Raw genomic sequence first — 25,175 nt, 5'->3', positions numbered from 1 at the left:
AAGTCCATTATCATTTGGAGCTCTTCAATTAGCACTGAGCTGGATGTGGCCTGGCCCCCAAATTTGCCTCCTTTCTCACTACTCAAGAGCCCCAAAGGCTCATCCCCTCCCCCAACTCTCTATCCTCAACCCCAAGGCCCTAGGATTGCTCACTGCCAGGCAGGGTAGTGGTGAGTTTCATAAACTAATCTCAGCATGCAGATTGACCGGGTTGCCTTTAGTTTCCTCTGGATTTTTGGGTTATTTGTATTGGCCCAGGGCCACGTTCAGCTCTTCCCAAACTGGAACACATTCTCAGAAAGGGTTGGTCCCACCATCCTCATCTTGGCTGAAGCCAAAGTCTGGTTTCATTTTTCATTAAACTGTCATTCGTAACTTTCATTGAACAGAATGACAACATGTCCAACTGTCTTCATTCAGTATTCACAAAAGAGGGCCTTCTTGCCTCCCAGGAGAGTGTGTGATTTATTTATCTCCTCTGTTGTGCAATTGGTTCACCACCATTACAACTAACGCAATGTTCTGGAGAAAAATGTTGCTGTATCACATGGTGACTTCACTTAAGTTGGCAGAGGCTGGTTTCTCACCTAGATCCACCAAAGCCTACACCAATCAAGGAGAATTGCATCACCAGCAATTCTGGTCTGATTGGGAGTGAGTGACTGGAGGGCTGGGGCCACCACTTGCTCATCCTCCTCTGCCCTGGGTCTGTCACATAGCAGGTGTGATAGTCATTGATGCTGTTCACCAAGTGTTTCCAGTTTTTCACTTCCTGGTCTCATAGGGCTGCATCTCCTGGCCCTTGGCACCTGGGTGCAATTTATGTGAACAGTTCCACATGATGAGTTGGGAGCAAAATTGTCAAACATTACTAGTTTGGAATATGTAAATGCTTGTGGTCCAGAGCCCTTTTTTTCCTCCAGTTTGGAGTGCTTGCAATACAGAAAGTCCCTCTTCTAACTATAACCCATAAACCTTTGTTGTGTTAACCACTGAGGTTCTTTCAGATTCATTTCTCCCCGCTCCCCCTAGTACTGGAGATTGAAACCAGGGTCTCACACATGATAGGCAAGTGCTCTCCAACTGAGCTACATCTCCAGCTCTTCTATATTTTGAGACAGGGTCTCACTAAGTTGCCTTAAACTTGTGATCCTCATACCTCAGCCTCCTGAATAGCTGGGATTATACGTGTGCACCATCACCAGCAGCTAACCAGTGAGACTGAGGGCTGTTTGTTACTGCAGCATAACCTAGGCTGTCCCTGATCCTTTTGGCATAAAATAAATGTTTGTTGAATGAATGAAAGAATAACATAAGCCAGAAAAGACTCCTGAGAAGTATTACACTAGAATGTCTATAAAGGAGAGATGCATGCATGGTAGTTTAATTACAGGTGCCTGAGAAGTTAGAGCCATGTTAGCTAGGGAGTTTTTCTTGTTTTCTTTGTATAGTATGCAGTTTTTATTAGATGCCTTTTATTTGGAGTGTGGGAATGTTGATGGAAATGAAATCACCCAAACCAACCAAGTCTTGGCATTACCACTGAAGTTTTGATGGATCTTGCCACCTGCTATATGTTTTACAAATGAGAAACTGAGGCCCAAATTGTCTAAGTGAAAATGCCAATTAGTTAGTGGCAAAACTGATGGACACCAAATCCCTCATTTCCTGATTTTTTTGTTAGGGGCTTTTGTCATGTTATCATTCTACTTTCCTATGCAGATGTTAAGAAACCATGGGTTGAAAAGTCACACTCTGACCAATTCCAGTCCTGGCTCTACCACTTACTAGGTGTATACCTTGGGAGAAGCTACTCAACCTCTCTGCACTTTAGTTTCCTCAATCATACAATCCTCAGTGAGTTGCCATGAGAACTTAGTAAAATGAAGTATAAAGTCTGTAAAAGCTGCTTATTATTCTTGTTATTATTATTTTTATTGATACTCTAGACCCTCAGCTCTCTGTCTTGACTTCAGTCCCATGTTCTTATCCTGCTCTCCTGTCCTTGAGAAATAATGAATCTGTTTTAGACCATTGTGTGGTATATTTATAGACTATTTAGCCACAGGTAAATTGCATTTGAAGATTTAAGGAGAACTGGGCCAGGGCACTGGTGAACTGCCCTCTTCTGCCACCTCCTTTGCTAAGAGTTTACATTACAGGGTCCACCAATGGAAGGGAGCAAGGAGACAAAGATTTCTGCTCTTCTTACTCAGTCTCTTCCGTATTTGCTAAGTTATCTGTGTCTGGTGCTCAAACTCCGTTACCAGCTCAAAGAACCTGTGGAGTAAGGGCCAGTCACCCACTCGCCAGTTATCCAGACATCAACCCACAGACTTTGAATAAATATCTAACCACAAATCCTCAGCACCTACAATCTTCCTTCATGTCACCTGTGTGGGAGGCAGGTGATCAGGACTTCCTGTTGGAAAAGGCAGGGCCCTCGGTTTGAGAGACCAGATCTTCTGCTTGGTCCCAGCCTCTTTTCTCTTCTGTAGGTCCTGATATTGATCTGAGAGAGCTTGTCAAGAATGAAAGTTTGGGGTTGGGGTTGCGGCTTAGTGGTAGAGTGCTTCCCTAACACGTGAGAGGCACAGGGTTTGATTCTCAGCACCACATAAATAAATAAATAAATAAATAAATAAATAAATAAAGATATCATGTCCATCTACAACTAAAAATATTTTTGAAAAAAGAATGAAAGTTTGGCTGGAAGTATAACAAAATAAGAATTTTTAATTTTATGGTGAGGACTGACTCACTTTTGGTTTTTAGACATATTTCCTTTAAGTATCTTTTTTTTTAAAAGCAAATTGTTTAAAGGAAAATCATAGTCTGGTATCTTAATTTTAGAAATGCAAGCAACTTTTTCTATGAGGTATGAGATATGTATTTTAACTTTTTATTGAAGTGAAACATATATACAGAAAGTGTACATGTTATAGTTGAGCAACTCAATGAATTTTAACAAATATAATAAATTCGTGTAACCAGAGTCTAGATCAAGTTTGTTACGGGCATCCTGTAAGCCCTTCTTATTCTCTCTTTTAACTCCCCGTTACTTCACCAGTGACCACTCTCTTGACTTCTAACAGCACAGATTAGTTTTGCCTGTCTTATCCTTTATAGAAGCAAAATCCCATAGCATGGGAGAGATCTGACTTGCTTCGCCCCACATTGTTTATGCAGTCCATCTATATTCAATGTAGCAGTGGTTCATGAGTTCTCATTGCTGTCTGACATTCCATTTGGTGACTATACCACCACAACCTTTCAATCCATTCTACAGTTGACAGGCATTTGGGCAGTTTCCAATCTGGAGCTATTACAGATGCACTGGTATGACAGTGTAGCTCATCTCCTTTAGTAAGCAGACACGCTCATTTGACCTAGAAGGAGAGTTGCTCTCCATAGGATTAGTTGTACTCTCAACTTTAATACATTCTGCTAAAGAGCTCCAAGTGTTATAAGCAATTTACACTCCCACTATCAGTCTATGAGAGTCCTGATGGCTCTATACAATATGAAGTTTATTTTATAGTAAGTCAAACATGTAAGTAAGTTAGTTTAAACAGAACCAACTTAACCCTTTGGTTACTCATACACTCTCCCCCCACCCCATCATTACTTCTAACTTGTTATATAGCCTGAATGCGCTTCCTGACCTCCACTCTCCCTTAATCCAACCAGCCAAAAGTCTCTCTGAAAACATTGTCCATTCATGTATCCTGCTAGAATGTTGTGTCAATAAATTGGTGTTTGCAAAACAAATGCAACCCCTTCTGTGAAGCAGAGTATATACCTCATCTCTGATGTGGCAGAGTCAGCCAGGATGTGCTCTGCAGATCTGCCCTTTATAAACATCAGGTCTCCAGGGACGTGAATGCAATTCGGAATTCAGATCATAAAGAAAAACGGTAATTCTTCTGCAGATTTTAGCGAGAGAACAGTGTTCTTAAAGTGATAAAGCATTTTGCAAATATTGGTGTTATTTCACTATAATGGGGGAGGGTAGAAAAAGGAGCCAGAGAGGGAATTCACTGTTTAGTATTTACCTGGTCTCTTATGACTAATTTGTATTGTAGAACTAAGCCTTGGGTTTCCCATCTGCAAAGTGGGGTACTTTGCAAGCTGCTTAGGTGATCTGTAAACGTTATCCAGATCTAATTTTTATTCTATGAAAGTGCAGAGGGTGGAGATAATGACAGCATGAAAAGGTGGAGGGGACCAGGGACAATCAACTTCATATACTGCCACCACACCCCTCTAACTGCCACCAAACGCAGAGCGCTGAGGACCCTGGTTTCTAGTTACCCAGTGAATTATGTCCTTCATCAGGAAACCCCGAGTTGAATCTTTTCCCAGGACGTTTCTCCTTTATCAGTCTCTCCAAACCCCCCTCTCAAGTGGTCTGCTTTCTGCATTCAGGAATATTCTGGCAAAGAGGCGACCTCGAGGCTCCCACTTAACACCATACCACAGCACGCGGCGCTGAAAGTAGTGGGACAGGCCTTTGGGTACCAGGGCGACCCCTAAAGGTTAGCCACTGGGCGTGGAGGTTAGGGACCCCGAGAGGAAGCGCGCCGGGTTGGACGCCCAGCATCCGAGGGTCTATTGATCCCGCGAGTCCAGAAACACCGCGGGGGCTCAGGCGGGAGTCGGGTGGGCTCGCGGCCCACACTTCTTCCTACCTCTCCAGCCTCAAGCTCCCTGCAGGGCTTCGGCCGGCGACGCGGCTCGCTCACACCCTCCTCTCTCGGCGCCCCGCCCGCTCCCCACCTCCGCGCCCAGCCTTGCCGCCGCCGAGCGCTGGACGCGCCACGCCGCGCTGGGCAGCTGGAGAGCGGGAGGGCGCGCGAGCCGTCCGGGAGCGGCGGGGGCGGCGCCCGGCCTGCGGGAGGGAGGAGGGACGCGGGCTGAGGGAAAGGGGAAAAGGAGGGCCCGAGGGCTCCAGCGGCCAGCCCGTCGCTGGGACCGGCAGGTAAGCGTGCGGCGCCGAGATGGGTCGTCCCCTCGAGCTTCTAAGACCCAGCCCAAGAGCTGGCGACAGGCGCGGGAGGCTCGGTCGCTTTGTGGACCTGGAGGGCGACGGGACGGCGAGGGAAACGCTCCCTCCGCCGGCTGCGACTCTCCGCCCCGGCCCCGGGCTGTCCAGAAAGGCAGAGGCAAAGCGCAGAGCCGGGGGCCGGCACTCCGACAGTGGGAAACCGCGCGGTGGGAAAGGGGGCTCCGGCGACGCGTTCTCTGAGGGGGGACTCGTGTATCCCAAACTTTTAAACGGATTCAAACCCTCCCCGCCCCTCTGGGAAAAGGAGCCACGAGCGTTACTCGCGCGGGCGGTCTACGAGACGCGCGTCCCGGGGACTCGGTTTACCGCGCTGGGCAGTGGGTGCGGCGGTGCCTGAGGAGCGCTAACGGGCCCTGGTCCCCGGACGGCTGGGCTAAGCACCACCTGGCGGGGCCCAGAACAGGTGGCCCCGGGCACGGCGGGATGGAGTCGCGGCCCGGAGCCAGGGGGTGAGCATCCGGCTGGTGGTTTCGGGGTGATGGGGCCTTGAGTTCTGAGACTCCGGAACTACATACAAAGTGAGGGGGAGAAAAAGCGCTGCCCCGCTGCCCAAGAGCCTGATGAAGCCAGAGAAAGAGGTTTTCCGTGGCTGCCTCGACAGTGACACTTCTAGCCTGTACTGTGCACATTAATCCCTTGAGGATCTGGTTAACTTGGAGTTCTGATTCAGTAGGTCTCGGGTGGGGCCCCAGAGTCTGCATTTCTAACAAGTTCCCAGATGCTGCTACTGTTGCTGCCTCACGAACTACACTTTATATGGCAGACTACTTTATATGGCAGTACTATATAGAACTACTTTTTGTCCAACAGGTTGAAAATTTTAGGGAAAGTGGGAGATCAGGAGATGAAGTCCTAAGACGTTCCAACCCCATCTGTACCCCAAGCACACACATTTAAAACGATTTAACTATTGCTACTCATGTAATAGCAAAATGTTTTACTTTTCTTACCGACTTTCTAGCCAATACATTTCTGACAGCAGAGCTGGCTTCATGGACATGCATCCTACACTTGATTTAATGCTGAAATTCTGAATGATTTTTGAACAAGGGCCTTTGCTTTGGGCCCCACGAGTTATGTCGGATCCTGTCTCATAATCACCATAAGTGGAAAAAGGATCATTTATTTGATCAGGGTTGGAACTGGGTGGGTGATGCCTAGTAAAAGTTTTTTTAAGCAAGTTTTATTAAGCAAGATGTTGCAGTTTTTCTAATCCTTCTTAACTTTTCTTTGATTATTATAAGAAGAACTCCTGAGATTAGCCCCAGTCATGCATGGTATGACAGAATTTATTGCTTTATTAATAATTAACAGTGCATTAAGAGTTTCACGTTAGTAGACAATACTATTAGGTTGATGTCAAAATAATTTATAAATTAACAGACAAGGTATGCTATTTCCGACGGATTTGTAGAGTCTTTATTTAGTGTGTCAAAATTTTGCTTAGGTAAAATCCAAGATGAGCTGGACATTGCTTGGTTTGGCCACTTACACAGCTCAAATGCAAAGCTGGAATACAAAAAGTGGCCAAATTTTGTAGCTATTCAGAGGTATTGTTTTACAGGGCCTCAGCACCCTGCCAGCCCAGATCATATTCCCTTCTGCTTTTATCATTCCCACATCCTTGCAAGGTGACTTTCATTAAAAGGGGGATAAAGCAAATTTCGCTACTGAAAAAACACTGAAGAAATGCAGGGCCAGCATCCTTGTTTTGTCTGAATAATTCTTGCCAAAAAAACACAGATTCCAGGTGTGTGTATTTTTCTGGAAAAAAAAGAAAAGAAAAAAAATGAAACTCTAATTATGGCTATGATTTTGTTCAGCTGAAGGAGAAAAAAGTCTAAGAAATGGAATTTCATTGGCGGATTTGGCAGGGAAAGGAAAGCCGCTATGTTTTTGGTACCATGAACAGCCTTCCAGAAATGGCAAAGTGAGTTTGCTCAGGTGTTAGGGTGAACCAGCAGAAAAACTGATTTTCCATGGCCGATGTGGTCATTCTGGGGACTCAGAGAAGGTTCATCACGACAAATGTTCCTGGTGCTTTCGCTACTCAGATACTCAGATGAAACGGACAAATACATTTTTCCATTTTAGAGAGTGCCAAGTCACTTTCAAATATACTATTGGGACCAGCACCATTAAAGTAAAAAATGGGGAGGGGGGATGTGTTTCTGTAATGTTAACAGTTCCAAAAATAGAGATTCTGACTTCAGTAAAAACCTGGGAACTGGTTTTTATGCCTCACTGAGAAAGGCCTTCTCTACCTCAAGAGAAAGAAAAAAGTTATTTTTAAATGTTGTAAAATGTCTAGACCTTTAATCTGTGTGGAACTTTATTTGGGGGACATGGCGTGAAGTAGAGGGTATTTGAAATATTTGGGAAAAATTATCATACAATTAATTTCCTCAAAGATTGAGTCTATTTCATATTTTTAAAACTGCAATTTAATTTATTATGCTTCACTCTTTAATTTTTTTAAGTTGTAGATGGATATAATACCTTTATTTTATTTATTTATTTTTATGTGGTGCTGAGGATCGAACCCAGTACCTCACACATGCTCTGCAAGCATTCTACCACTGAGCTACAACCTCAGATCATACTTCACTCTTTTTAATGTACAGTTCTAGAAATGCATATAGTCATGTAACTATCACCATATCAAGTTATATTCATCCTGTGAAGATAGAGAACAATTCTATCCCTCCAAAAAAATGTCCTATTGACTCTGTTTTTGTAGTCAATCACTCCTATCACTCTCGGCCTCTGGAAACCACTGATTTGTTTTCTATCTCTATGATTTTTGTCTTTTCCAGACTGTTCCATAAATGAATTCATGTACTATGAATTTTGAGTATGACCTCTTTTACCTAGCATATTACTTTTGAAATTCATCTACGTTATTGTGTGCTCAATTATTCATTCCTTTTTTTTGGTACCAGGGATTGAACCCAGGGTTGCTTAAGCACTGGGCCATATCCCAGCCCTTTTTAATTTTTTATTTTGAGATAGGGTCTCGCTAAGTTGCTGAGGCTGGCTTTGAACTTGCAATCCTCCTGTTTCAGCCTCTTGAGCCACTGGGATTACAGGTATGTGCCATTGTGCCCGGCTTAATTCATTCTTTTTTATTCCTGAGTAATATTCCACAGTTTATTCATTTGCCACCTCTCATTGGTTAATGAATAAAGCCAATATAAGCATTTGCATGCAGCATAAATTTTCATTTCACTCCAGTCAATACTTATAAGTAGAATGGCCATGTTTTGTGGTAAGTTTAACTCTGTATTAAAAACAAACAAACAAACAAAAAAACCTACTACCCAACTTTTCCAAACTGGTTGTACCATTTTGTTTTTTGATTTATTGTTCATTTTGGGTGGTGCTGGTGATTGAACCCAGGGCTTCAACACATATTAAGCATAAACTCTGCCTTTGAGCTACATGCCCTGCCCTTTTAAATTTTAGTTACTTAGGGCCTCACTAAGTTGCTGAGGCTGGCTTTGAACTTGCCATCCTTCTGCTTCAGCCTCCCAGGTCACTGGGATTATAGGCATGCACCACCATGCCCGGCCTGGTTGTACCACTGTGCATTACCACCAGCAATGTATGAGGAGTCCAATTGCTTGGCATCCTCATCAGCACTTGGTATTGTCAATTTATTTTATTTTAGCCATTCCCGTGGACTTGTGAGGCATCACTTTTGGTTTTAGTTTGTTCTTCTCTGGAAACTAATGATGTTGAACATATTTTCATATGCTTTTTGGTCATTTGTGTATATTCTTTTGTGAAGTGTCTTATTTTTTTTCAGTGTGTTTGATTATTGAATCATGAATTTCATGCAACTGGATGTAAGATCTCTGTTAGATATATGTATTACGAATACTTTCTTTTAGTCTATGACCTACCTTTTCATTTTCCTAATGATGTTTCTTTGAAGAGCAGAAGTTTTTAATTTTGTGGCCAGGGAAGGTACTGGAGATTGGACCCAGGGATGCTCCACTACTGAACTACCTCCCAGCCTCTTTTTTTTTTTTTTTTCCTTTGGTACTGGAGATTGAACTCAGGGGCACTCGACCACTGAGTCACATCCCCAACCCTAGAGAGTCAGGGTCTCACTGAGTTGCTTAGCACCTTGCTTTTGCTGGGACTGGCTTTGAACTCACAATCCTCCTGCCTTAGCCTACCGAGTCGCTGGGATTACAGGTGTGCGCCACCGCACCTGGATATCCCCAGCCTCTTTTATATTTTTTTTATTTTGAGACCAAGTCTCATGAAGTTGCTGAGGCTGATCTTGAACTTGTGATCCTCCTGCTTCAGCTCCAGAGTTGCTGGGATTACAGGCATGTATGGTGGTGGCACATGCCTGTAATCCCAGCAACTTGTTCTCAAAATTGTAGTTGTATCATTTATATGTAGGTCTCTCACTTCATTTCAAGCTTATTTTTGTATAAAGCAAGGGTCAAGGTTCATTTTTTTCCCATAGAGATATCCAGTTGTTTCAACATCATTTGTTAAAAAGATTCTTCTTTCCCTCCATCATGTCCCCTTGTCCCCTTTGTCAAAAATTGACTGCATATGTGTGATTCTATTTATTTCTCTATTGTGTTCCATTGATCTGTGTGTCTATCCTATGCCAGTACTACACTGTTGGTCTTATGCATCCTTTTAGATGAATTCCAAAATTGTTTTTTTGTGTGCAATTTTTATCGCTTTTAGAAATCATATCCTTTTTCTCATTTCATCTTCTGATTACTATACTATTGAGTAAGAAGGCTATTTACTTTTTTTGGTAGACCTATCATATTCAAGCCATTTTACTAAACTTTTATTAATTTCATAGTTTTTAAATTAATTTTTGTGCATTTTCAAAGTAGATAAGTAGATCATCAAATTGTCTGTGAATGGCAACAGTATAGGGATCCCCTCTCCCCCATATTTTTACCTCAATTTGTTTTCTTTTCTTAGTGGCCAGGCTTCCTTCTAGGATAATATTGGATAGTAATTTATGATTTGGGTGGGAATGCTTGTTTAACATTTTGCCATTAAGTAAAGTATTATGCTTACTGTAGGAGTCTGGTAGCTAATTATCTTTAGGAGGTTTCTTTTCATATTTTTTTTCCTGAAAGTCTAAAGTCTAATTCAAAAATTTCTTGTTCTGCTTGGAATTTTTGTTTTTCATTGAAAACTTAATAGATTTATAGCTACTCAGTCTTCCTTACTTTGGGGGTTCATATTTTGATCTCTTTAGAGAAGTCAGTATAGGATTAAATCAATGGTTTTATTTAGTTAGATTAGGAAGAAACTACATTTGGGGAATTTTCATCATGTGCTCACTTGGGGGGATGCTGGAGGCAGTGGGGAAGGGAGAGAATAAAGGGATAGTTATAACCTCCACATGTATAAATAAGTAACTTTTCATAGTGTTTTTCAAACTCTTGCCCACCATTCATAGTGAGAAGTGCATTTTATATTTCAACCTAATATAAGCATACCTGCATATAATTGCAACAAAATCTCAGTGTTACATATTTTCCCCATGTGCAATGTATTGATATTTCATTTCCCATCTGTTCTACTTTATTTTAAAATAATAATGATCCTCTAAATTGATTTGACTACCCTTTTACCTTTTCATTTGATTTTTTTCATTTGACCCACAGTCATGCTTTATAAAACTTTTCATTTAGGGTTTTTGTTTATTTTTTTGTTTTGATGGTACTGGAGATTGCACCCAGAACCTCAAGTCTTCTAGGTAAGCACTATATCACTGGGCCACCCCCAGCCCCTTTTATTTTTATTTTTGATTTTGAGATAGGGTCTCACTAACTTGCTCAGGCTGCTGATCCTCCTTCCTCAGTCTTCCAAGTAGCTGGGATTATAGGCATGCGTCAACATGCGTAAATTAATGAATTAGTGATTTAATTAATTTTTGTGGTGCCAGCGATTGAACCCAAGATCTCACACATGCTAGGCAAGTGTTCTGCCACTGAGCTACCTCCTCAGCCCTTCATTTAGTTCTGAAGCCCCTAAACTGCTGGATCATGTCCAAGACAGGTTTGTTTTCTATCAGATCCTGCTGTGATGCAAAGTGAGTTTGTTTATATCACCCAGAGATAACTATCACTACCTACATTTCTCTCTGGAATGATGGTTGAGCCTCTAAGCCACCCTCTCACCATCCTCTCTTGCCCCTACAGACTAGCCAGTAAATGCAGTCTTATAACTCCATGGTTGAAAACTTTCTAATGACCTCCTTCCACACTTAGGATGAATTCTCAGGTCTCCAATGTAGCCTACTTTATCTCTTTTCTTCTCACACTTCTCCACACTGGTCCTCACCCAAGCCAAGCATTTGCCTGCCTCTGAGCATTTGCATTTGTTGTTCTCACTGCCTGGAACACCATTTCACCACATAGTCACATAACTTGTTCCCTGGTTTCATTGGGATGTTCTGTAACTCTTGTTCTAAAAGAGCGTTCTCCATCTACTACTGGAAAGGCCCATTCTCTTATCCCATTTTTGTTAACACTCTTGCAATTCTATTTGTTTACTAATTCCCTATCTTTTTTTTTTCTCTGCTGGAATATAAGTCCCAGGAAGTCAGGGACTTTGTGTATCATTGTTGTTTTGTCAGGATCTAGCACAAGTACGTGGACATAGTTGGTGCTGAATGAATATGTGTTGAATGAAAGAATGAGCATGAATAGAATCTAGAAGAAATCAGACACTAATTCTAAGAAACATTCAATACTCTGAGCCTTTCTCTTCATATTTAGTGTGGACATTTCTTTGGGTTCAGCATTGAGTCCATTTTAATGTAAACAGTTTATTAATCTACAGACATTCATCTAGTAACCACTACATTTCTGACTGTGATTATAATAATGGTAGCTAATAGTTGATATTTACTGCTCAGGCACTACTCTTAACTGCTTCACATGTATTAACTCATTCAATCCTAACATCTTGAAGCAGATATTATTATAACTTTACAGAAGAGGAACCTGAGGCACAAAGAAGTTAAGTACCTTGTCTAAGGTCATTCAAAAGGTGAGTAGTGGATCCAGGTTTTGAATACAGACCATCTGATTTCAGAGCCTGTGTTCTCCACCCTAAGATTCCTAGCGGTAGCAAGGAGTGTGCCTAATTCCTGACCTTTAACGATATGTAATATTTATAGCTTTTGTTCTCCTAGCACAGTGGTTCTCAACATGTGTGTGATGTGTGTGTGTGTGTGTGTGAGAGAGAGAGAGAGAGAGAGAGAGATTTGTAGCAATGTCTGGAGATGTTTCTGGTTTCTGGTTGTCATGACTGGCAGGGGTGGAGATGCTAATAGCACACTGGCATCCAGTGGGCAGAGACAAAGAACGTTGTTAAACATCCTATAATAAACAGGACAACCCCATAACAAAGAATGATTGTGCCCAAGCTTCAGTAGTACTGAGGTAGAGGATCCTTGCACAGTAGTTCTGAAAGCTTGGCTGCATGTTAAAATCACTTGGGGAGTTCTAAAAATAAATACCAATCTCTAGGTCCAGTTCTTGACCTTAATAAACCTCAGTGGACCTTCAACATTGCCCAGCAATCCTACTATGCTTGCCTAGTGGATTTGCCTTTCAATTCCCCAAAAGAGCTGTTTCATACTTTTATTTCCTCTGCCCTTCCCACATCACCTGCTGTCTCGAGCTCATTTGACAGGAACCTCCTCACGTTCCTGCCGCCCAGCATGCCCACATCTGTACAAAGACTCATGGTGTTTGGCCATTGATTCTGTGAAATTATGAGTGAGATGCCTCTGATGTGTTAAAAACCAACTTTTCTAGGCTCTTCTTTGTCTTCCCAAGTGCATGATTCTTCTGTTGATCACTTTTACCTTTTATTTGGAAATAATTTTAAACTTTACAACTTTTTCACTTTTTTGTAGAAGTGAAAACAGTATAAAGAATACCTATACACTGCTGGGTTCAGTGGTGCACATCTGTAATCCTAGCTACTTGGAAGGTCAAGGCAGGAGGATTGCAAGTTCAAGACTAGCCTCAAAATAAAAAAAATATATCAAATAAATAAAAGACCAGGGATGTAGCTCAGTGGTAGAGCACCCTTGGGTGCTCTCTATTAAATAAATAAATAAATAGTAAACTAAAATGGGCTGGGTATGTAGTACAGTGGTAGCCCTCCTGGGTTCAATCCCCAGTACTGAGGAAAAAAAAATACCTATATACCTTTATCCAGATGCATCTATTGTTAACATTTTATCCTATTTGCTTTATCATTTGCACTCCTGCTCATGTACTTAATTTTTTCTGAATTATTAGAGAATAAATTACATACTCCATGGCCCTTTACTCCTAAATACTTGAGTTTCCTAACAATAAGAATATTCTCTTACATTACCACTGTACTGTTATCAATTCTGTAAATTTAACATTGATAAGATACTGTTATCTAATCTTCTATTTCTATTCCAATTTTGACAATAGACCAGATAACATCCTTAATAGCACTTTTTCCTTCTAGTACAGGATCCGGTTTAGAGTTGTTTCTGTATTTAGTTATCATGCCTCTTAGCCTCTTTTAGTCTGGAACATTTCCATGACCTTTTTTTGTCTTTTAGGACATTAATATTTGGGATGAATACAGTCCATCCCCTCCTTTTCTTTTTTTAATAGAATATTCTTCACTTTTGGTTTGTCTGATGTTCCTTGTGATTAGACTTAGGTTATGCATTTTTGACCAGAATACTACATAGGTTATGATGTGTCCTTTTAGTGCATTATATCTTGGGGGCCCATGATGTCCATCTCCTCCTTGTTGGTGATGTTAATTTTGATCATGTGGTTATCTAATTTCTCCACTGGATAGTTACTGTCTTTTCTTTCTTCTTCCAAATCAGTGGTCTTTGGGAAGACTAAATATTTTACTCCTCCTTAATATTTTTCTCTAGCTTTAGCATCCAGTGATGATTTTTGCCTGATCCAATCTTTAATATGATGGTTGAAAATAATGATTTTTCAACTCTAATATTCCCTCCACATTTACCAGTTAGCTCTCAGCAGAAGCCATTCGTTTTGCCCTATTTATTTATATATTCACCTATTTGTTATTGATATGAACTCATAAATAACTATGTTTTTGTAATGATTTATAATTTATTGACATACTTAACTGGTTTGTTTGCCCAACTGTAAAGGACTTAATTCTTTATTTTGTTTCCTTCTTTCAGGGCCAGGTGTGTAGCTCAGTGGTAGAGTGCTTACTTAGCATGGGTTCCATTTAGTACTGCTTTAATGAACTCCTCCCTCTCTTTTCTGGAACATTTCCATCAGCTTACAATCATACTCTAATATCACCATTAGTTCCGCATCCCCCTTCACTATCCCCCCCATTTCTGGTCATTCCTCCTCAGAGGAACTTCTTCAAGGATGCTTGTACTTTATTGCTCCACATTCTTCCCTTGTCCAGTCTACTCAGGGTGCTGTCCTGAGGCTCTTGTCAGTCCTCAGTGAATTCCACATTGCCAAATACAGCTCTTACCTGACTTACCATGCTTGACTTGACAGCAGCATTTAATACAAGTAGTCGTTCCTTCCTTTCGAATACTTTCTTCTTCTGGCCTTCATTATCCTACACTCTCTTAGTTTTCCTACTCTTATTGTTAACTCATTCTAAGTCTTCATTTCTGTCCACTCCTCCTCTGCTCAGTGTACAAAGGTTGACATCTCTCTAGGCATTGGGACTTACTTCTTTTCTCTTTCTACACATTCTCCTGAGATGACTCCTTTTAATCCCTATAGCTTTACATTCCATCTAGATACCAGCACCTCTAGGCATGACCTTTCCCACCACCCGAGACTCAATAATCTGCGTGGATATCTAACAGGCATATCAAACTTAATGTTTCCAAAGCAAAATTTGAATTCTCTGTCACCCTTCATGCAAAATCTGATCCTCTCCCCACGAGACCCCTCTCAGTGTGTGATACCACCATCCACTCAGTTGTTCAAGCCCCAAACCTACCAAGTTCCATACCTCACATCAAATCCATCAACAAATCTTGGCAATTTAACTTCCAAAGTATATACCAAATGTTTCTGCTTCTCTCTACCTACACTCCTCCACATGTGTCAGCCCACCACCATCTCTTTCTTGGATGACTGCAGTGACTTACAATACATATACAATATACAATAATACAATATTTACATGGTAGCTAGAATAGTTTTTTAGGCCACTAATTGGATCATGTCATTCCCTTAATGGATTTTGGTGTTCTGCCATGTCCTGGACCCTGCTGTTCATCTCTCTGTCTGGCCCACTGTGCTCCTTCTTTAGATTCTGCCAGCACATCAAGCTCCTTTTGGCCTTTTATACTGTTTGTTCTCCTTGGATGTTCTCTCTGCCTTCTGCATCTTTCTATGACTAATTCCTCATTCAGACCTCAGTTTTCACCTTACGATTCTCAATACTGTACTTATTATCTATTAGTTTCCTTGTTTATTTGTATTTTTATTGTGCTACTATCCTTTCCCTCCCCCATACTTAGGTTACCCTTAGTGCCTAAGAAAATATTTGGTATATAGCAGGTATCCAATAAATATTTGGTGAATGAATGATACATTCAAACCATCTGACACACCACATTAAAGATACCCAGGAAATGTTCTCTTTCTACCATAGTGCACCCATATGTATGGGACTAGTCTAGAAGCTTCTGGTGAGGAGAGGGATTTGATGAAAAGATCCACATTTATATGTTAGGATTCTAATTATTTGGGTTTCCAGAAAAAAAAAAAGGGGGAATTACATTTTACCAGGAAAAAAAAAGTGATAGAATTCCAGAGATCACCAGTGTCACAGTTTTCAGTGGGGGACTTTCCTAGTCCTCCTAAATATAAGACTGGCTCTTAGATTTTTAAAAAGTTGACATATCTTGGGATTCAGGCATGTAAATTCTCTACATGCTCTATTTTGGAGGACTGCATATGGAATTTTAGACGGGTAGAGGGAATAACAAAAGAACTGACATTGACGTCTGCCTTTTGTTAATAGTATAATCCACTGAGTCCATTTCAGCGGTTGTTCTGGATAACTGTAATAACTGGTGTGTTACTGGAATCTGGGAAAAGGACATCAAAAATGTTTCCTAGTAGGTGGTTCTGGTCTGACAGTCATAAATTGAATACATGGGGAGAGGGGGAGGAATATTGGGAGGTTGTATACTGAAATGATTTCCTTTTGGGGATTATTTGAAGATTTTTTTTTTTTTTTTTTTTTTTTTTTTGCAGTGCTGAGAATCAAACCCAGGGCCTTGTGCTTGCAAGGCAAGCACTCTACCATCTTAGCTATCTCCCCAGCCCTATTCGAAGATTATTGAAGTTGTTTTCCTGGTGCTGAGAATGGAACCCAGAGCCTGGGGCATGCTGGACAATTGCTCTATCACTGAGCTACATCCCCAGCCCTTAGCTGTGGTTTAAAAAACCAAACGAAACCTCTAATAGAGGACTCTATATGATACTAAAGCTTTCAGGAGAGTCAGTACAAATGAGCTCAAGTAGTGATTTTCTTATCCAGATGATTAACTTTATGACAGAAGGCACCACATGTTTTGGTGTATTTGGAGAAACCATTACCCTTGATCCAGTAGGGTCTGATTTTCTAAATTGGGCCAAATGCTTGTTGTATTCACAGTTCATACCTAAGTCAAGAGATGTGTACCATTATTCACTCTCATGATATTTATCACCTATGCATCACTGTTTGTCTTTTTCTTTCTAGCACCCATTCTTATGAAATAGGCATATTTGTCAAGTAGCATTTCATGGACCCATTTAGAGACTTCTTTTTTTTTTTTTGGTGGTAAATGGACACCTTTTAAAATTTATTTTGATGTTTTTAAGTTTTATTTTATTTATTTATTTTATTTTGACTTTTTTATTTTTATTTTTTATTTTTATTTTCATCTGTGAAAGTGGATCAAGTGCACATACATCTATTTTTAAAATTACACTTGTATTGAAGTACAAATTATACACATCATAAATATATATCTCAGCATACCCCTGCCACCAGCTCCCATATCAAGAGTCAGAACATGAGAAGCTCTCAGAAGCTCTTCACACCCTTCCAGTAACTACTGTCCTGACTTAATGCCATAGATTAGTTTTGCTTGTTCTTAAATTTCATGTGTATGAGCCCAGATAGGATTGCTGACTTCTTCCACCAGTTATTGGTTTTGAGATCCTCCATTGTCCTTATGGATAGTGGTGGCTGGATCACCTCCCTGCTGCGAGGTGCTACATCCCGTGATTCCCACAGTTCATCCTTTCTGCTGTGAATGGGCCTTTGGTTTGCTTCCAGTTTAAAAACAATGCTGGGAGGAACACTTGCATATCTTTTGGTGAATACATGTGTGCATTACTAGCAGGTAAATACTGAAAAGAAAGCTTTATGAAAGCTTTTAAAAATATTTTAATTGTTTTCACATTTGTCAATTATTTTTGCTGCACAGCTTTGGACATAGCTCATACATCTCTATCCATATACAATTGAGTCTTTTAAAAAATACATATATATGATTTGAAATAAATTTTGTCATCAGGTTATTTTGGGTAAGAATCTGTTTCTATGCTTCTTTATTCCCTTACCAACTACCTATATCAAAACATCATTTTTAAATGTCTTAAGAATTTTGTGTTGCTTTTTCTTTTACTGCAAACTCTCTCTTTGAGTCGCTCTTGTTTTTTGAAATAAAAAACACTCCTGGAACTGTTGAAATATGTTCTGCAGATACAGAGGCACAGATTCACCACCTGAATGGACTTAAAATCATACAAGTGTAGTGGGCATTGATTCCTCATTTTGCTGAAAAAGAAAAAAAGGAAAACAAGGGAAGAAAGAAGTATGTAAAAATGGTCCTGGGTTTCGTTTGGAAAAACTAAGGTATGCTTTCTTTTGTCATGATTCCATCAGGTCAGTAGGTTGATACTTTTTCCTTTTCTCCATTCAGCAAATCTGGTTTTTCCAACACTAGAATGGAGCAAAAGCACCACTTGTTTTTGGTGGGAGACACATTGCCTGCACGTACTTTTTATGCAGAGAGAACAATTAGCAAAGAGTGTCATCTACAGCAGTGCTTTTCAAATTCCATTGTGCTTAATGATCACCTGGGGATCGTATTAAAATGCAGATGTCGATTCTGCAGCCTTGGGTTGCTGCAGGAGATTTGTGCATTTCAGCTCCTAGGTGGTGCAGATGCCGAGTGAGGCTTTAGAGCACAGCTGCTTCTCAGTTCCTGGGGATTATATGGGGGCATTTGTCCATTGCCCTCTTATGATGATAAACATCCCTACCCAAGCGCCTTTCTAGACTGGTCCTCCCACGCTGGCTGAAGAATCCGGTTATGTGCAGTCTGCATTACAGCGGTGGACAAAGCCCAATGTGCTTTGAGCACTTCTTTTAATCTCAGTTAGCAACTTCTTTCAAAGCAAATCCTCCCGCCCCCCGCTTGTTTTCTCCTCAAATGTAGCAAACAACTGAAGAGAAACCACTGAACTCATCCAACACATGCCAAACCACAATGTGCACATGCACTCAACCCCAGGTACTAAGGTGAAGAAAGGAGTGAGGTGGGGCCAGCATGAAGCCACCCTCTTCTCTCCTGGCTTTAATATTTCATGTTTCCTCGTTGGTTCATTCCAGAGAGCGTAGGCATCCATTTCAACCTCCCTGTCCCTGACCACTTCGGCATACATTTGCCAGCTGCAAATGTGTCTGAGCCTGTTCAACCCTCAACCTCACCCCTGAGCTGCCTTCAAAAGTTGGATATATATACTACCCCCAGTTCCTTTGCCTGCAAGAGGGATAATTCCCAGAATTCCTAGGACTGATCTCCAGTTGCCTCCCCCCCATCCCCCCGCTGCCACCCAGGGGTAACTGACTTGATGATGGTGTGTGTTACCTGCCTGCCTGCCCCTCTCACACTTCCCGTTGTTCTCCTGTGTTTCCTAGAAATCATATCCTAAATAAACCACTTTCTCCTCAATCCATGCCTCAGAGTCACCTTCTGGAGGAACCCAAACTAAATCAAGGCTCTTCAAGGCTAATGCTCATGAAGTACTTTTGTTTTTTTTTTTTAAGAAGTCCTTTTATAAGAAAATAAGATGGGACCCCTGTGGGGTTTGTTCTAAGGCCTGATCGGGGTAGGGACACCAATATTTAGATAGTTTTGGCTGGAAATAGGCTGATAATGGAGAGAATGCTTCCATGTTCCTGGGATCATGTCAACAGAGTTGATTTTCAGGACTCCCCAGCCAAACTGGTTCCCGTCTTTCTGTGCCCCTCCCAGGACGCAGTGGATGTATGAGTTCCCCCTCAGAGCCTTGACCTTGCCCTGGCTGCATCCTGTTTCCATGCTCTTTCCACAAGGCTCTCTGCCTAGCCCCTTGTGATGAGGAGTCCTTGGACATTGACTTTACTGACATTAAGTTTCAAGGATGCATCTACACACCCGTTTTTCCAAGCTTTGCATCAGTGGTAATTGCTTCTCCTAGCCACATTCTTAGCTTTTTCCCTCCCGCTTTCTTCCCCAGATCAGAAGCAGATCTGAACCTTGTTATAGTTTAAGGTTTTCAGTGCATTTTAGGGGATTTTATGACTGCCTGGTCCTTGATTGGTGGTTCTTAGTCCCCCTATATGTTCAGAATTATGATACACAGCCTTTCCCCTTCAAGATCTTGTATTCGAAGTTCTCCATGGTTCCTTTCATGTTCAAAGCCCACATAGGCAGGGATGTTGACCTGACTTGGCACTCTGGACTGAGTTTCTCATAGTTTTGTCGTCCTTGGTCAGGTTGCACTGCCCAGCCGACTAAGTCTCTATCTCTCTGTTTGGGTTTCTTGGAGGTGCTTATTAGGGACCCTTGGTCCTTTGGACTTGCTATCTTATGAGTGTATGCTGTATTGACAGGGCTAACTCTAATGTGAACAACTATTAAAACATCCAAGGTGGCTAGGTGATTGCTTCTCCATGATTTGGGAAACCAAAGAATATAACTTTCTTTTCATTTGTTTCTGGTAGTTAGCTACAAGGACAAATTGCCATAGACTGGATGGCTTAAACATCAAATTTATTTCTTACAGTTCCGAAGACTGGAAATCCAAGGTTAAGGTGCCAGCATGGTCAAAGTCTAGTGAGGGCCCTCTTCCTGGCTTACAGATAACCACCTTCTCTTTGTGTCTTTACTTGGCAGAGAGATAAAGAGAAAGATGTCTTTTTCATTTCTTATAAGGCTATAGGTCTATCAGAGTAGGTCCCCACCCATGTGACCTCATTTAACCTAAATTACCTCCTAAGACCCATATGCAGTTACATTGTTAGTTAGGACTTCAACATATGAATGGGAAGGGGGTTAAATTTGGTCTATAGCAATAACTGCCCAGCTTTCCCTGCTTCCCCTGCCAGCTTCTCACCTATTCATCTGACGGAAGCCTGAAATTGCTCAATTAGAGATTCATTTTTTAATGTGTTGTTAAAATGTAAATGGGTACAGAATCTGGTTGACATGCCTCGGTGTGCCCTTTTCCTAAGAGCAGGCAAGGGTTCAAAAAGTTTGTATTGGGTACCTACAAGTTGGGAATGGGCCCCATCTAGAGGACAGAAAGGGTACTAAAGAGGGAGTCGGTTTTCTTTAATGTCTGCTTGTTAACTTTGGGAAGCTGTCTTAGTCTTCAGAGTTATTTTTTTTTATCAGTTTCTGCAAAATCGCCTTTATGATAAAAGAATTGAGTACTTAACTTTGTTTTCTTGGATGTGCGAGTGGTCAAGAGACTTCTTTTTTAAAAAGGGAGTCATATTTAGAGAGAGGTAGGAGTTCGGCTTCTTGGTTAATCCAGCCTTCCATCAACACAAACTCTTCATTAACCAGCAAATTATGTGTAAAGACAATAGGTGTTTGTAGTAATGATTCTATGTGCTGCTGGAGCCTAAAGTACTTTTTGAAATGTCAAAGATTAATTACGTATGGATGATTTTTATATTAACTATGATTTTGAGAAAGTCTTAATTACTGTTTTTACCAGATGGTAATCTTTTTTCAATCAGAATGTTTTCATCTGATTACTTCATTTCCCTCTGCTGCTGGCATCAAAATGGCACCTGAAATGAAGTGAGCCACTTCTGGTGGCTCCTTATTGCTGGGATCAGCAGCTTATGGACAATTAATTCAGTGTGTCGCCATCGGGCACATAACTCTGCTGCCTATTTGGCCTTTATTCTCAGAGGGACCTGTTGAGGTGGAGTCAGTGTTGGGTCAGTACCTGGGAGCAGGGGATGAATGCATATGGAATTCTGTCCCTTTTGGACTGCTCTAACAACCCTGGCTGTGCATCAGCTTTTAAAAAATGTGTGAAGAGAAACACTATTCTGAATTTGGAGTTTATCCTTGTTTATTTCTTATAGTTTTCCTGCTTCTGACAATGTTCCTAAGCAAGAGAGAATGCCACTCACATGGCATGACTTTTTTTTTTTTTCTTTATTCTTTAAGACAGGGTCTCTCTAAGTTGCTGAGGTTCTTGCTAAGATACTGAGGCTGGCCTTGAACTTTCGCTCTTCCTGCCTTAGCCTCCTGAGTGTCTGGGATTACAGGCATACACCACCGTGCCCAGCTCACTGGCATGCTTTTAAACTACTTCTGATTGTTGTTTTATTTTTTTGGTACCAGAAATTGAACTCAGGGGCACTCAACCACTGAGCCACATCCCAGCCCTATTTTGTATTTTATTTAGAGACAGAGTCTCACTGAGTTGCTTAGGACCTTGCTGTTGCTGAGTCTGGCTTTGAACTCTCGATCCTCCGGCCTCAGTCTCCTGAGCTGCTAGGATGACAGGCATGCATGCATCACCACATCCAGCATGATTCTTATCTTTTTTACCATCATCTTCCTATGCAACTTTCATTTCATTCAACGTTATTTTTGTCAGATTCAGCCTCATTGCTCTATGTAACTGTAGCTCATTTCTTTTCCTTTGCTTTACCTCTGAACCATTATCAGTGAACAACCAAACCCACATTTGCCAGAATGGGGAGAGAGCAGGGATTGTGTGCTCATGCACGCACACGCACTCGTAATTAGTTGATCTGGAACAAAACTCAAGCTATTCTCTTAAACCCAAATCAAGCCAATAATTCATGTAACTTTTAACTAGCTATTTTAGAAACTGTTTTGTAGGGCTTTGGTTCTTCCATATTATTCATAACCCACAAGTTTGGTTTAGGAAATAATCCTTTTTCCCTTTGTCTCCAAAGAATGGCAAAGTTGAGTTTGAGTTCATTTGCAGTAGCTTTTCTTCCCCTAGGTTTTCAGATAGTGTTATCTTTCTCTGTTTCCTTTTTGCTTGGCATGGATTTGCCCTCCTCTCCCAAAAGTATGTCCAATTCCTTCATAATCTCTCCTTTCATTCATCTGTGCATTCTTTTGGCATGTTTATAATGTCTCTAGTATATGCCAAGCACACTTCCAGGTACTGGGTGGTGGATAGTGAGCCAAACAGACAAAAACCTCTGCCTCAGTGATGCTTAATTTCTAGTGGGGGAAGCAGATGATAAACAAGTAAAGCATACAGTTTGTTGGATGGTGAGTAATACCACGGAGGAAAACGAATCAGGTAAGGGCACAGAGAGCGCTGATGGGTTGCACTTTCAAATCGCATTTCTCTAGGCCAGGGGTTGGCAAACTGACCTGTGGAACTCCACCTGTTTCTGTAAATAGGGTTTCATTGGCATGCAGCCACACGTGCCATTCATTTCCAGATTGTCTGTGTCTGCTTTGGCACTGCATTAGCAGAGGTCAGTGGTCACAGCAGAGACCATGGGGACTCCAAATCCTAACATGTTTGCTATTTGGCCTTTTACAGAAAATATTTACTATTTGCCTTTGTATTAGGAATGCAGGTTTTTACACATAACTTTTGGGAATTGTTTTCCATATTATGTTTTTCCGTATCCAAAAGATTGTCATAAACACTGTCCCATCTGAGTGCTACGCAAGGTGGTGTTGTGAGGCAGGTCTCAGTAGTTTTGTTTCACAGGTGACTGAACAGAGACTCCGCTAGGTTAACATGGTTGTCCAGGGTTACCTGCCTCGTAAAGTGGTGGTGCTTAACTCTAAAAGCTGATGCTTTTTACAGCCCAATCTCCTACTTCCTAGTGATAACTACAACCTGGTTTTTACCCTGTGGAGCTTCCTATCATATGAAACACAGAAAGGCAATACCCAGTACCCCCCAAAAAGGGCAATATCAAAAATAACAAAACAAAACAAAAACCAACCAACCAAACAAACAGAAAGGCAATACTGGGTAACCATGGAGCATGGGCTCTGAAGCTCCACTACCTAAGATGAAATGGTCACTCTGCCACTTCTCTCTGTGACCTCAGACAAGTTGCTTGACCTCTCTGGACCCTGTCTCAGTTTCCTTGTCTATATAGCCATCATAATAGTAAGCCTTCTAGGTAGGGTGGTAATGCATCTGATTTGTCCAGGGAAGGCCTGATTTGTGCCTGTTTTCTCCACATTAATTAATAGTACCCCATTTTACTCTTCAGGTACCCTACTTTGAACATTAAACTTTATGCATACGCTAACTAGGGTCATTGCAGAGATTGAGTCCATACAAACAAAGCAGTTAAAATTATGCCCAACTGGAGTAAGCATTTATTAGACTATGGCTGCCAGTTCTTATCAACACCATGCCAGTCCTATCACTTAATTTTCTTCTGACCCATTACTGGGTTTCATTTGGGCCAAACTGATTACTGCCGGAAGTGATTACTGTCTGGGTTAACAGGCCATTCAGGATTCTTCTTGCAATTCACAGTGCCTCTGCCTTCAACCATTGTCCCTAGGGGACCTTCTGGTGTACCCCTGACCTCTTGTAGCAGCTCTTGAGTCTGCCTCCCTACGGTTATCACCAGCCCTTCTCCTGACACACTTCCTATCCTTTCCTGCGTTGTATTTCTACTTCATACTTATGATTAACAGACAGGTTTTACTGAGCTATTAATATTTCTTGTGTTCTTTTTTTTTTCTTCTTTAACAGTCCCAGGGCCTTGAGCATGCTAGGCAACTAACTGCTCTCCCACTGAGATATATCTAATGATGTTGGTTTTATTTGGTTTTGTTTTTAGTACTGGGATTGAACCCAGGACACTTTATCACTGAATACATCCCCAGCTCTTTTTATTTATTTATTTTTTATTTTTATTTGGAGGCAGGGTCTCGCTAAGTTGCTGAAGCTGGTTTTGAACTTGCGATCCTCCTGTCTCAGCCTCCAAGTCACTGGGTTTACAGGCATGCACCACTGTGTCCGGCCCTGATAATGTTTTAGTATAGCTTGCTTTTGCTGCTATGTATACAGAATAAAAACAGAAACAACCCAAAATACATTATGCCTGTAAGATTTTTCTGTTTTCAAAAATAATGTGTTTTCATCATTAAAATTCTGGAAATTAGAGCTGGGGATATAGGTCAGTTCATAGAGTGCTTGCCTGTCAAGCACAAGGTCCTGGGTTCAATCCCCAGCACTGCAAAAAAAAAAAAAAAAAAAAAAAAGAAAAGAAAATTCTGGAAATTACAGAAAAATGTAGTGAAACAACTAAATACAATGTACCCATGGTCCTGCACCCCTCTTTCACCATCAGAGTTGATGTTTTGATGTGTACCAAGACAAAAACAGGCTTCCCCAAGCTATAGAGGGAGTACATTTTCCAGTCTAATTGTGTAACTCTAAAACCTTACAGGCAAATGACCATTTCCTAGGTTCTCTGAGTATAAGTTGAGCATCCCTAAATCTGAAAATCTGAAGTCCAAAATGCTTCAGAATCTGAATTTTTTTTGAGTGCTGACATGACACTAAAAACATTTTGGATTTTGGAGCATTTCAAATTTTGAATTTTTTTGTATTAAAGATGTTCAACTGATAAAATGTATGCAAATATTCCAAAATTGAAATAACTCTGAAATCTGAAACTCTTCTGGTCCCAGGCATTCCAGATAAGGGATATTGAACTTGTATTACAAATTTGATTCCTTGAAGATAAACTTTTCCCTCCA

The 25,175-nt window shown here is 41.1% G+C and overlaps 1 protein-coding gene across 9 annotated transcripts in view; it reads left to right on the top strand.

Annotated features, from left to right (window-relative positions):
- Positions 1 to 4,903: 4,903 nt before the first annotated feature.
- Adgrg2 (adhesion G protein-coupled receptor G2) overlaps positions 4,904 to 25,175 on the top strand; it is a 109,474-nt gene continuing 89,202 nt past the window's right edge. For 8 of the 9 annotated variants that reach the window (XM_047535708.1, XM_047535706.1, XM_047535707.1 and 5 more), the window contains exon 1: positions 4,925 to 4,981. The gene's annotated coding sequence lies outside the window, so the exon portion shown is untranslated. Of the gene's footprint in view, positions 4,982 to 25,175 lie in introns of all 9 variants that reach the window. The other variant, XM_047535701.1, reaches the window with a different exon arrangement.

This window comes from Sciurus carolinensis, chromosome X (assembly GCF_902686445.1).
Source record: "Sciurus carolinensis chromosome X, mSciCar1.2, whole genome shotgun sequence".
Lineage (NCBI taxonomy): Eukaryota > Metazoa > Chordata > Mammalia > Rodentia > Sciuridae > Sciurus > Sciurus carolinensis.
The sequence above is the reverse complement of the archived record's forward strand: the minus strand, read 5'-3'. Positions and strand labels throughout refer to the sequence as shown.